This window comes from Myxocyprinus asiaticus, chromosome 1 (assembly GCF_019703515.2).
Source record: "Myxocyprinus asiaticus isolate MX2 ecotype Aquarium Trade chromosome 1, UBuf_Myxa_2, whole genome shotgun sequence".
Lineage (NCBI taxonomy): Eukaryota > Metazoa > Chordata > Actinopteri > Cypriniformes > Catostomidae > Myxocyprinus > Myxocyprinus asiaticus.
In genome coordinates, this window is record NC_059344.1 from 64,693,295 (window position 1) to 64,704,900 (window position 11,606).

Consider the following 11,606-nt stretch of genomic DNA (forward strand, 5'->3'; position numbering starts at 1 on the left):
TATAGCTGGCCGATATGATAACATATCTGGAGAATAATAATAATAAGCCTGTAAGGAGATAGTAATAAGGAAAGAGAGACAATTGTTCATGTACATTTGGTCAAATCCGTCTCAGTACCACTAGAGGGCTGCAATATCATCTCTATTCACTGATTTTTAGGTTGGTCGTTTATGAAAAGTAGATTTGTGCAGAACCTTGAATCTTGACAGCAGTGTGGCATTCATATATGTTTCATACAGGCTACATTTGGGGTCCAAAGTCTAAATTGAAACCAGGAAATAAGTGTTATGATTTGGAAAAAAAATTAAGTAAATAAAAGATAGGACGATTATGCAAGATTTTGCACTCTTTCCATGTTACTAATCACATACGTACAGTTGAAGTCAGAAGTTTACATACACTTAGGTTGAAGTCATTAAAACTAATTTTTTAACCACTCCACAGATTTCATATTAGCAAACTATAGTTTTGGCAAGTCGTTTAGGACATCTACTTTGTGCATGACACGAGTTATTTTTCCAACAATTATTTACAGACAGATTGTTTCACTTTTAATTGACTATATCACAATTCCAGTGGGTCAGAAGTTTACACACATTAACTTAACTGTGCCTTTAAGCAGCTTGGAAAATTCCAGAAAATTATGTCAAGCCTAATTTAGCTTCTGATAGGCTAATTGGAGTCAATTGGAGGTGTACCTCTGGATGTATTTTAAGGCCTACCTTCAAACTCAGTGCCTATTTGCTTGACATCATGGGAAAATCAAAAGAAATCAGCCAAAACCTCAGAAAAACAATTGTGGACCTCCACACGTCTGGTTCATCCTTGGGAGCAATTTCCAAACACCCGAAAGTACCACGTTCATCTGTACAAACAATAGTATGCAAGTATAAACACCATGGGACCACGCAGCCATCATACCGCTCAGGAAGGAGACGCATTCTGTCTCCTAGAAATGAACGTAGTTTGGTGCGAAAAGTGCAAATCAATCCAGCAGCAACAACAGCAAAGAACCTTGTGGAGATGCTGGAGGAAACAAGTAGACAAGCATCTATATCCACAGTAAAACGAGTCCTATATCGACATAACCTGAAAGGCTGCTCAGCAAGGAAGAAGCCAATGCTCCAAATCTGCCATTAAACTGTGCCCCCCCCCCCCCAAAACAGCCACTGACTACAGTAGGACTATAATAGAGAAGTAAAGGAATATTCCAGGTACAATACTTAAGTATACAATGTTAAGTTCAATCGACAGCATTTGTGGCATAATGTTGTTTACCACAAAACCTTTTATTAAAAAAAATATAATAATACAAATAAAAAAAGCAAAAATCTGGGTAACAGTAAGGCACTTGGAAGTGAATGGGGCCAATCTGTAAACATAAAAAAATAAATAAAAAAAAAACATTTCAAAAGTATAGACACACAATGAAAACAATATGTGTGTTAACATGATTTTAGAGTGATAAAATCGCTTACAAACATTTTCTGTGTAAAGTTATTTCCAGTCTTATAGCTTTGTTGCCATGATGATGTAACTGCTTAAACTCTGAAATGATTAGGAAAACAATGATTTAAACAAATTTACAACACAAATTATAAACAAGTTTTATCAGAAGAATTAATTTAAGTTCTGATATACAGTAAAATTACAAGTTTCACAATCCTGCCATAAAACCCTCCAAAAATTGGCTCCATTTACTTCCATTGTAAATGCCTCACTGTAACCTCAATCATTTCCGGAACAACTGGAAATTATTATTATTATTATTATTATTATTATTATTTATAACTTGCACTGAACCCAAAATATTCTTTTAAGAACTATATCAGATGTTGCAAATAAAAAATTTGAAGAATTAATTCCAATGGCATTTTTTGCCCCCACATTTTTAATTTCTGGATTTTTGACATATTGGATAGCAGTTTTGCCCCGAGCCCTCCCTAAATTCATGACCCTAGGTTGAACTATTCCTTTAGCAAGCCAACTGCATTTTCACTTGGCACAATTACCACCCCAACAAAACGCACACATAGCCAAACCTGTTTGAAAAAACACTTGTGCTATCTATAAATTCTGGATTCTGCTGAAACAAGAGAATTTCACATACATAACTTACCTCTGCTGTACACAGGCTCACCAAAACACTCTCTAGATATCATTCAGCACAGAGTATTAATCGATCCGAATTCTCTTTTTCACCATTCTCAATTTCATGCTAGAGTGTTTTCCATCCTGAAGGTGGGAATACAGACTGGAAGAATATGGTTCCCATTTTCACTTATCCTCTTCCCTTCTGTTTTTCTTTAGATGTGCAGTTGTGCCATTTAACCTGATGGAGTGCTTTAGTTACTCATCTCATATCCATCCAAAAATTTTACTAGCTAGATTTTCAAGTACTTTGTCTATTTTTGCTTCGGAACAAAGAGGCAAGTGTCAGTCTGGTACCCATTAGCATTTAGGTGGACCTAAGAGGCTGTTTACATTTACAAGCATTTTGTATGTCCAGTTGTACAAGGAAAAGCAAACACAACAAGAATGTTTAGTATAAATTCAGTATTTTTTATTACCCCTTGTTTTAGTTTTTTCTTGTTTTAAGCACAAATCTAACAACATTTAGGGATGTTTATGCAATTTAGCCTCATTTTTAAACTTTAATCATAATAGTTTAGTCAACTTCTTCCTCACACAAAACTACCATATGACTTCAGAAGACTTGGAATATTGCGCACACATTGTATGTGTAACCGGTCCTGCTTGACCTGCTCCGAACGGGATTCAAACTGTTGTCTCTGGCATGGGAGGCAGGCACACTAACGATGATCCTAATGGCTACTGCCTCTTGCATCAGTCGCTAGTGCGCCTCTTGAGGCCAGAGGAGTGAGGTTTACATACTGCACAGCTACCTACCAGCTGGCTCCCGTTACATATGCAGTACTTTAATGGCTTCTTTTGGAGCTTTACAGATGTAGTCACTGTGAACTGTCAATGTATGGAAAGAGCTGTGTAAATATAAAATCAAAAAAGATTCTCCTTTTGTGTTCCACAGAAAAAATAAACAGCATATGGGATTGAAGTGACATCAGGGTGAGTAAATAATGACAGGCTTTTCATATCTGGGTGAACTATTCTTTTAAAGTATTATGATTAAGGCTGCTGAAATAACTGATGTCATGGTGCTATATGTGTCTTTCTACTACAGCCAGTACCTGTCAGGTGCTCTCAAGGCTCTGTGAGCTCGTTAAAAGCTCGTTATGGGCTCATTAAAGGTACATTTACGTCATCAGGTGCGTGTTGAAGGAGAAGAAATAGAAAGAAGATGTAAAACTACTAATGACCTGTCAAACTACTCTTGTTCCCCTCTCTTTCTTTCTTGAGTAGAGATGAAAATCATAAGGAAATAAACAATTCTGGTTCTGATTCCTCTTACTGATTCCAACAGTTATTTTAGTTCCTTTAAGTAAGAAATCATTTGAAATAACAAATCCAATTTTTATTGCATTTACTGCCCTCAGCAGGCATATGTAATAATGAAATCTCTATAGATTTCAACAGAACAGATATAAAAAAATCAGAAATAAATGTAATACAATTCTGCAACCTAGTCTCATAGAATGAACATTACTATAGCAAAAATTTAACGTGTCGCGTTCTACGTTTTGCCGGAGTTTCCTGGTGAAATGAACACTAGATGTGCTACAACAACTGTGCGTTTTATTCACTTTATATACACTTATTTTTCACATTATTACACACACACACTGCTATGCTATGATATTGAACGCATAATTTGAAAAACGATACATTTTAACGCTTGTATTACAGGCCCACCTACATTTACACACTTATTCCAACTTGATTGTCTTGCGCAGTAGCTCATCTAATGTGTTGGACTTTGGATTCAGAAGACCGCCGTTCGAGTCCAGCTTAGCACGCAAGCTGACACATGAAACGAGTGTCATAAAAGCGACATGCAATGATGTTGTTGCTTCGGCAAATTCGCTTTTTTATGTCGCATTTGCTTTTAGGACACTATCATTTAGGTTTAGGCGTTGGTAAAGGGTAAGGATATCTGTTTTGTTGACCTCTCATTTGATTTTAGAACACTATTGATTAAGTTTAGATTAAAGTTTTAGGTCAGGGAGGAACATTTTACTTATTAAAACCTCCATCGAATGTTCACCTTAAAAACCTTGTCTGATTAGGACGCAATTTCACTCGCTTTTGGCCCCCCCTGCTGGATATTTCACTGGGAAACTGCAGTGAACGTAATGAAGCACGTAATCTCGTTTTGCAAAAATGTTGCCATGGTCAAACAATGTTCCTGAGATCAGGCTGCAATTCTTAAAAAGGTGTGTATACACAGATTTTTGTAATGTTGCACAGATGTGGCATAAATGAAATCCAATAACTGGTGCTAACAATACAGTATAATAAGTAAAAGCACAATGTTTATTTGTTATAAAATAACAATATTGAAATATGTGTATCTTTACATGTTATCACATGAACAACCAGTAATCGCACTTATTTAACAGTTCCTGGTTATTTTAAGTCAGAAATATTCCTTTACTCATTTATTCCTCACAGTGAGAAAGGCAAGCGATGCAGGAGTGACGGGTGAGTGAAAACATGTGAAGCAAGATACAGAAAATACACTGCCTGCCTACCTGCTGATAGTGAGGTTTATTTGCATGCTCTGTCTGCACTGCTTTAGCTCATTTAGCCCATTCACTAAAGGAATTATGCAAATCACTGAATGCAATCACAAAAAAAAAAAAAACACTGAATGCATTTTGCATGCTGCAGTTCCCAAAACTTGCCGGTCAGCTCAGAGCATTAGGTTGTGGAGGATGCAGGAAAGAAAATACCACAAAAAAGGGTAAACTTTACTGGGACTGTACAGCGATATGACCTAATGTAATTATCAAACTTCAAAAGAGTACGATTTAATTAAAACATTTATTGTGATTGTTTCCAGCTGTTGCTGAGCAGTTCGCAATCATTAGGCCAAATTGGAAATTTATGACTAATGATCAACTGTTGATGGTATAGTGTTGATGAAATATGACAATCAGGGCTCAACATTAATGCTTGTCTGCTTGTCTGGGACAAATGAATTTTTAAAGGGGCAAGTGAAAGAGAATTTTACTAGCCCGACCAGACAAGTAGTCTGATTAAAACATCAATAACGAAAAAATAACCGGCTATATTATTAATATTGCATAGGCCTATGTCACTCATTACAAAGTTTATATTGTTATTCTGCTGTAGAAGAAAATCGAGAGTGTGTAATTTTATCATTTCCTAGTGATCTAACAGCTGTGCGCTGTTTGACTGACAGGCGGCTTGTTTGTGTGCGGCGTGCTTTACATCCACGTTTGCTCCGAGAATGCACGCGCTAACATGCCTAAAAAGGTCAAATACATTTCAAAAGTCTTGGTGAGGTGTTCATGGAAACAGAGAGTTATGTCTACAGTGAAAGTAAACATTGGGGGGAAAGCTGATTTGTATCAAAATGTAGGACTTGACGCAAGTATGCAAACAGACGCGAGCGCTTGGCCAACGCATAGCCATCGCGTGGTCCCGTTGTAAATACATTACATGTGCTCTTATGTTGCTCTGAGGTTACAAACCTCAGACCACAAGAGGGCAATCGATTTTTTAGGCGTGACCACGAAACCGGTGCTGCGTCTGAAACCAGGAAAATGCTGCCTTCGGAGTCTGTATATGGAGGAAGGATGAAAATAAGGTGCTTTTCAAACTGTTCGGAGACCAGTTTCCTTAAGAATTCCATTCATTCAAAACAGCTGTCAGTCAAGCCATTAACTGATTAGTCAGCAAGTCAGCTGCCTACGTTTTCGGATATGGTAGATGAGTCGATAGTTGAGGAGTGGGGAGAGACGGAGAACAAACAAATTAGTTTGAACTCAAATTGCTGCCCGAGTCCGCCATGAAAATTGTTTATTTGCACAGTCTGTCTGCACTGCTTTAGCTCATTTAGCCCATTCACTAAAGGAATTATGCAAATCAGGTAACCAAAAAAGCAAACAAAAACAAAAAAACACTGAATGCAATTTGCATGCTGCACTTCCCAAAACTTGCCGGTCAGTTCAGAGTACTCTTAGCTGGATAACTTTAGAAGTATAACTCTAGTATAAAAGCATTAATGTATTATTCATACAGGGAAGACCAGGGTTTTGTGTCAAATTCATTCTGAATGTTAATTGATTATTTGATATTGTAATTTTTTTTTTTAAAGCTGTTAAAAAGCACTGTTTTCTAAATTTGTGTTATTTTGTTCTATACTGTTTAAAAAAAATTTCTATTCATAGCTTTTCTATTGTTATTTTATTACTGACTGTTAACTACTCTTGATTAATTACTACAGAACCTAATTCTTATATAATTAACAAATTAGAGTTAAGGTATTGTTGTGGTATTGAAGCTGGTATAAAAAATTATTAATTTTCACAACAGACTACTGAAATTTTGGTATTGTGACAGATATATTGTGTATGGTAGGTATTGCTGCAATAACATGATGAAAAAGTAGATCTAATTCCATAGAAGTATGAGAACCCCTGCTGTAAATGATGGCGATGGAGACTTTCCTTTATTTGACTACCATGATGTAACAAGGCCGTATGTGGGGAAGGAGGAAGCGGGAGATGGCGAATCCAACTCAAAAGTAATTATTTTTATTTTTTTACTCAAAAGCATCCAACACACACGATTGATGCACTGACACACACAATAGATTATTGTAGGAGTAATATTTTATTCCCCTTATATGCTTGAATGAGCAACTGGAGCCAGTGAATCGCTTTCATTTCAAAATAAAAGTCCCCAGTGTATTTCAGCCTTTAAAATTAAAAGTTCTGCGCTATGAGTCAAATCTTTTTTTCTTTTTTTACCCCCCTGGTTATTGGTATTTTGGTTGAACCATAAACTGCATCTGGAGTTTAATTCAATTTGGACTCTTGGAGCCTCTGTGTGGCCCTCCCCATCACAGGAAGGAAAGACTAAGAACATTTAATATAGGCTACCAATTTTAAAAACTATTGGCAGATTAATTGCCTTTCTTTCAACACATTATCATATCAGCAAAATCCAATATTGGTTGACCTCTTAATTTGTATTTATTTATATAATGGTAAATAAACCAATTTTAATGTGAAATATATGTGGAAAACCTGTAAGTAGTTTAAACTATTTTAGATTGTGATTTTAGTGGGTTTGTTTTGGGGATACGGTATTAATTTGATCTGTTCAGGTCTTGAAAAAGTCTTCAAAAGTCTTAAATTTGATTTTCAAACCTCTGCATCAACCCTATTGCAGTTACATTCTCCCTTTCCTCTCAGGCCACAAGGGGGCCCCATATAACTGTCTAATTGAGCCTTAACAGCTGCCTGTGTCTTAAGGAGCTTTTAGTATACTTAATAAGTAAATAAATCAATAATCAACCTTGCTTTGTGGGGCCCCCTGGTGGCTTGGGGGCCCAAAATGGCTGCTTTCACCGCCTATAGCTAGAAACAGCTTTGACTCCAGGTAATTAGCAGCAACTTACATAGAAAAGAGGGTGTGTTTGTGACAGTGGGGAAAGTGTTTATTAAATTGACCTAGTTTAGTAAAGGAGCGTGTTTACATGCACGATCTTTCACCGATTAGTCTTAATAATCAACAACGTGTGTGATCCTGCAAATACCTAAAATGGTTTCCGTTTATCAGGGTTAGGTCATTAATGGTATAAGCAGTTTCGCGTAGCATGTAAAAAAACTTCGCTAGCATTCTTACCAACTTATCTAATGTGCATAAGCTTGTTTACATTTTGGCTTCAAAAGCAGAGAATAACCCGATGATCTCAACTCTCATGCACCAAACGAAACTTTTCACGGTGATTTCTCGCTGCGATCAACATTTTTATTCGAAACAATGGATTCCTAACAAGCCATTCACACATGGAGCGAACATTCGTGCCTGATCGCGCGTGACAAAGCGAAGTTTTTTTAACGGTGAGCGTGTCAGTTATTTTTTTTTTTGTGGGTGATGAAATGCAATAAAATATGAGCATTGGATCACGTGTCAGGAGCTGTAGCAGTTGCCAAAAGCAGTGCAAAAGGTGGCACCAAAGCACAAAAATTTTTTTACCACCGAATTTAAATGCTGAAGGAACTCGAGCAAGAAATCCTGAACCAGCAGCGTAGGACGTGTGTTTCATGTGCATCAAATGCCTTACAAACTGAAACAAACTTTCTCATATGGGTTCTCTTAACATGTAAATGATATTGCTGCATTAAATACCCTTTATGGTTTTCTTGCTTTGCTAGATTGTTTGAATAATCTAATTTTAGTTGTTTCAGCATATTGATGTGCATGTAAACACACTCAGTCAGGTTAAAGCTTAAATCATTTATGACCTTTCCCTGATAAATGAACTCTGTTTGAAGCTTTTACAGTACATGATCTGATACATTGTCAGTTTATTAAGCATAATCGGTTTAATAAGTAAACACACTGAATGAGAAACAGATGCTGATGTACAACAAAATGCTTTTAAAAATCATCTCATTATAAAAATTAATTTTTAGAATTTACATACATGATGCAAATCAATAAACCACCAAGCCAAAAAAACTGTGTTTGCATGAGATTTTAAAAATGATAGAAACTATTACATCTAGGTAATAGGCAAAATTCTAGGTTTGTCGATTGAGTTTTGCTTTAACCATATATATGACCTTTTCCCTGCAAATGAACACAGCTGAAGGTGTTTACAATGTTGTCTGCTTATTAAGACAAATCAATGCATGCAGACACTCAGTGAGAAAAAGCTGTTAAATATTAGTCAACTGATGACCATTTGGCTTTGTTTTGATGTCAGCAAACAACATCAGCAAACAACACATCCAATAATCATTGGAAGGTATTGCCTTCACACTGGTATAGCTAATGCCCTTTCTGGCCGATTAATGCTTGTTTTCTCATATGAGACTTACATTTTGGATTGTTCCCCACACAAAGCAATTGTATGGCTTTAGAATACTTGGAATACGGTGCACAAATCTTATAGACCATTTTATGATACTGTTAGGATGCTCTTTTTTCATATTGGAGCATGACAACCCTAGTCTTCTTGAACCTTTTCTTATATGGAAAATAGTGTCCCTAAAGTCGCATTTTGTTTTTACACAGAAGAAAAACAAAACAATATGGGTTTGGAACAAAATGATGGCAGAATTTTCATTTCTGGGTGAACTGTTCCTTTATGAACTTATATAGCTACATAAAGTAATGTAGCAATATAGAGTACCATGGCTATATATGACACATAATGTTGTCATTTTACAAGTTTATAGTAATACATTATTTAAGGGTCCACAGTGATACATTAGTTAAGCAAGAATAAGATAGTAATTAATAATTAACTGAATGTACAGTAAGTCTGTCTTTGTCTATTATGAAACTTTTACCTACTCAAGTTATTGGTTTGTTTTGCACGTTTCAATTACAAAACTTTCAATTTTAAGTTTACTGAAAATACTTTAAACACCTAATACTACACTCTACTGCTCCTACTTTATTTTAATGTGTGTGAAACACTTCGGAATTGAATAAAATAATTAAATTGAACAAAACTGAATTCAGTTATTAACCCTTAAATGCATGGGAATTTCACCAAACACTCTTACAAATTCAGGTCTTTAAAGAGATGATGCAACAATCAGGACAAATCTAGAACAGGATTAATTACTTTCACACTGAAATTAAACACTTAGAGAGCTACTTAAAAGCTACATTGAAGTTACACATATGTATTTTCTCAGGCACTTTTTGAGTCTAAATAGATGCACAACTTACATACTTTTCAGTAGTACACCCAAATGACAACAGTCATATTATACTGTTTATGTTAAACTTGCTATAGTTTACTTCCATGTTGCTTGTCAAATAGAAAATATAATAACTATGATCTATGGAAGTGCAAAAAACAACAACAAAAAAACAAAAACAAAACAATGACATTACTGTATTACATACCCTATACACTTTTGGTATTCAAGCCATTATAGAAAATATATTTTTTTAGCAATTTTGGCATTTTTTTGGGTTACACTATTTATTAGAGAAGGACTGAGGAATACTAAAGAGGTGTCCTGGGACACTAAAAACCCGAAGTATGCGTTTAAGTATTAATAGAATAAGAATTGCAGTTAATATTACTTGAAAAAGTAAAATAAGTAGTTTTATAAAGAATAAGCGTCTAGATTTCACCTGGGTCTTTTTCAACACACAAATGCATTTTATGGGGGGGAAGTTGCATATTTTAGGGTTAACATCATTTTCATTCATCCACATCTGGGTTTCAATTTATCACGGATCATGCACCCTACGCCACATAATATAATAGCAGCATCCCTTTTGTTTATATGGATGCCATAAGTCTTCTTGACTATAGTCTCCAAGTCAAGAAGAGCAGAGACATAATTCCCATTAGTGGATCTAACATTTCTCTATGCTGGAAACATCTGACCAGCCAGATTTCTCCATCAGGGACTTCTGAGTTTGCAGATATTGCTTTGTGCCTCTGCCCTGCTGCCTGGGATGCCAATTTCATGGTTTGCTCTGGACGGCACGACTCTGGAATAGCCCTCTTGGGAAATCACAAAGCTATCTCTCCTCTCTCTATCCTGGACAACCTTAAGCCACCTTAAGGTGTGTCAGTCGTGTGGATGGATTTTTCCTAGCGGTCGTTCTTCACATGCTGGACAGCCCAGTCTTACTGTTCTCTGGAAGAGAAAATAGGAAAAAGGCATTAATTTGCTGCTCCCCTTTTGTTTTCCCATGCAATGTTCATCAAAGAGAAGCAGCTGTGGCTTATTACTTAGCCCTGAATAATATGATGAACATATATTTTAATTTTTTCCGGCTTCCCAGGGTATATAAACATGCTAATAGAGCATGCATTTGGGACATCCGGTTTTATGGAAACCGGATAAAATAGTTGTACAAAGTGCAAACTGAATCTAAAAAGAAAATGATGATATTGCTCCAAATAATGTTTTCAAGCACTGTACAAAAACAATAAGGTTCAGTTCTGATACCACAGGAAATGACACACAGTAGACACACTCAAGGTTCCTGCAATCATAGAAAACCTAGAAAAATGCTGGGAAGATGAAATTTGTGATTTCAAGGCCAGGAAAAGTCATGAAAATTAATACAATCTTAAAACAGCATGAATATTGTTGTGAACATACCTGTCTAGTTATGCTCAGCTCTAAAGTATTTTATTGTCTAGATATTGCTTGTTGTGAGTGCACTAGCTACACAATGATTTTTCTGTGATCACGAGTGACTGGAAAAGCCATGGAAAGATCAAATAAATGAATTCATGAAATTCAATTACATTTTTGTCAGTTGTCCTATCACGTAGGGAAAACTCTATATAACTCATACAGTTACATACAGTGCCGCTGTTCACTGTAGCTAAGCTATGTGTCAGAGAAAGAATCTGTCATGACACAGTTAATGAAAAGAGAGTGAGCCACTTGAAATGACATGCCGGGATTCATGTTCGCATTAAAGTCGCTTGTTTATTGCA